Source organism: Cannabis sativa, chromosome 6 (assembly GCF_029168945.1).
Source record: "Cannabis sativa cultivar Pink pepper isolate KNU-18-1 chromosome 6, ASM2916894v1, whole genome shotgun sequence".
NCBI classification, from domain to species: domain Eukaryota; kingdom Viridiplantae; phylum Streptophyta; class Magnoliopsida; order Rosales; family Cannabaceae; genus Cannabis; species Cannabis sativa.
In genome coordinates this window covers 59,354,295-59,357,298 of record NC_083606.1, presented here as the reverse complement: position 1 = coordinate 59,357,298, position 3,004 = coordinate 59,354,295, and the positions used below count along the sequence as shown (strand labels likewise).

General features: G+C 40.3%; 1 non-coding gene across 1 annotated transcript; it reads left to right on the top strand.

The window, feature by feature from the left end:
* Nucleotides 1–955: 955 nt before the first annotated feature.
* Nucleotides 956–1,062, top strand: LOC115708551 (small nucleolar RNA R71). The gene has a single exon (XR_004010042.2). It is a non-coding gene; the product is annotated as a small nucleolar RNA R71 (small nucleolar RNA).
* Nucleotides 1,063–3,004: the final 1,942 nt, after the last annotated feature.

Here is a 3,004-nt window from a genome sequence, read left to right as displayed (position 1 = left end):
AATATCTCCTTCATGAACTTCACATAACGGGGCATTTGTTCCAAGGCTTCAGCAAAAGGAATGTTGATGTGTAGTCTTTTGAAAACCTCTAGAAATTTTGTAACCGCTTGTCTAGATTGGTCTTTCGGAGTCTCTGAGGATAAGGTATCTTCACATGATGATCAATACTGATTGGTCGAGACTGTTGTGGTGGTGCAGGGCTATCAGTAGTTTTCTTTTCTATTGATGTTGGAGTTGGTGCTGATTGATCTTTAACTTCTTCATTGAATGGTTGTACCACATCAGGCCCATCATAATTCTTTCCACTCCTCAAGGAAATTGCTTTACATTGCTCTTTTCCTTTTGCCTCACTAGTGCTAGCTGAATTTCCTTGAGCTTGGTTTGCCACTTGAGTAGCCAATTGTTCTATTTGAGTTTCTAGAGTTTTAATAGAGGCTCTAGTTTCCATCATGAATTGGAGCAATAAATCAGCTTGGATATTGGAGCCACTAGGACTTTGTTGTTGGTTTTGTTGGGGCTGATTTCTCTGCTGGTAGAACCCCTGTTGGTTGTGCCCATAATTATTATTTTGGGAGTAGTTCCCAATGGCTTTTGCTTGATCGATTGGCAAATTATCCACATCTGCCTGACACTCTGAAAAGTGATGGTTGCCTCCACATATCTCACAAATAACTTGGGCTTGTTTAGCTTGCCCCCGCAATCCGCCTTTGTCAAGGCCTCAACTTGAGCCGTCAATTTTGTGATGGCATCAACCTCTAGCACACCAGCCTACTTTCTTAGTTTGACTCCTTTCGGTTGGCCACCGCCGATTATTTAGAGCCATCTCCTCCAATAGATCGTAAGCCTCATTAGCACTCTTTCTCATAAAAGCTCCACCAAATTCGCCGCATCTATCGAGTTCTAGTGTTACCAACCAACCCGTTGTAGAAATTGTGAACCCGGCATCCACTTCTCTATGCCATGATGAGGGCATTTTCTCGATTAGATCTTTAAACCTCTCCCAAGCCTCATGGAGAGATTCATTATCTTGCCGACGAAGTTGTTTATTTCTCCTCGCAGCCTTTGCGTACTTTGCTGGAGGGAAGAATTTAGACAGAAATTTTGTTGCTAAGTCTGTCCATGTTGCTATAGAATTTGGTGGCAAGGAGATCAACCAACTCTTGGCTCGCTCTCTCAGTGAGAATGGAAACAGTCTCAAACGGATGGCGTCATCACTAACCCCATTGACTTTGAAGGTCTGACATAACTCCATGAAGTTCGATAGATGCAGATTGGGGTCTTCAGAAGGGAGGCCACCAAACTGAACTGAAGACTGCACCATTTGAAGGATGGCAGGCTTAATCTCGAAGTTGTTTGCATCCACTGCCGGTGGCCTGATACAAGACTGCACTCCCGTCAGAGTAGGGAGAATGTAATCTCTCAAGCTACGGCCATTAGCTTGATCTTCCACGGCACCTCCATTATTACCGTTATTACCCCCATTGTTTCCAGCATTATTGTTCACATTGGCAGCCATGATTTCTGATGTTTCAGCAGTTGCTGAAACTCTTTCTTGCCTCTTGTTCTTTCGATTCCTCCTGCAAGTTTTCTCGATTTCAGGATCAACTGGTAATATGACTGTTTGTCCTTGACGGCGCATGCACTTAGGATTCCTGAAATAGATCAAGAAATTATTGCAAGAAAAAGGTTAGAAAAAATCAGCAAGAGAAAATATACCAAAGTAGAAGTTAGTATAATTTTATGTAATATTAATCTTTAACAATTCCCCGGCAACGGCGCCAAAAACTTGTTGCGAAAAATTATAATTTTAAACACTACGCAAGTATACGCAATCAAGTAGTAAATCTCACACAGGTGAGGTCGATCCCACAGGGAATTGGATTAAGTACCACTAAATTATACTTATGATTCTATTCGGTAAATCAAAAGCAATTATTATTTAAAAAAAAACAGTAAAATATGAAAGAAATTCAGAAAACTTAATAACACAATTTAAAGTTGAGCAAGATGAGACAATAGGGAGGAGAATCCTGTTGTTGTTTACCCAAGTCGTTAATGCTTAATTACTATCCTATTCTTGGAGTGAATGACAGATTATGAAATAACCTAGCTCCTTTCAGATCTTCTAGATTCTAAATCACATGTTATCTAATTAATTTCTTAATTAAACTAACATGAAATCAGCATTAAGTAATAATCTACTCGTCACATAAGTCATGCAAATACTTTCGTTTCACATAGAACATTGATTATCTTAATTTTAGCATTCTCAATTCTCACTTTTCAGATTTTGAATTGAGATCATAGAGCATGCACAAGGTGATCAATCTTAAACACGAAATTAAGAACAAACTAAGATAATTTCACACACAAGAATTGAGGAATGGTAATTAAACATTAACTAGGCAAAACATTAAACAACAATCATCATCCTCCCTAAATGGGAAATTTAGTTCAGAAACAAATCCATAACCATTCCTATAGCAATATTCAACATAAATAAATTAAAGAGGAATAAAGAAAAGAACTGTTGGTGGATGAATTCTGGATCTTCACTTCAATCTCTGTGCTCTTCCTGCCGCTCTCAGCTGTATTTTAGGGTTTCTAATCGCTCTCCCTGACTTCCAATCGCAGTTTTCTATTTATAATGGAAATTTAGGGTTCGATGGACAAAAATGCCCCTGGTCCGTACGGGATCTCGCCGCGGCTAAGCTTCTTCTCGCCGCGGCGAGATAATTGCAAATAAGGGGTCTTTCTGTAAGCACCTTTTAGCCGCGGCCATATACACTCTCGCCGCGGCCAGATGAGTAAGAAAAATAGGCCGTTCTGTAAGGACCTTTTAGCCGCGGCCATATGGAGCCTCGCCGCGGCTACTGGAGCAGCTCTAAATTTTTGTTATTTTGGGATCTAGCCGCGGCCAAGCTATATCTAGCCGCGGCCAGATGTACAAAATAACCCGTAATTTGCGTTTTCTTGGCTCAGCCCGTCTCTTGTTTAATTTCTA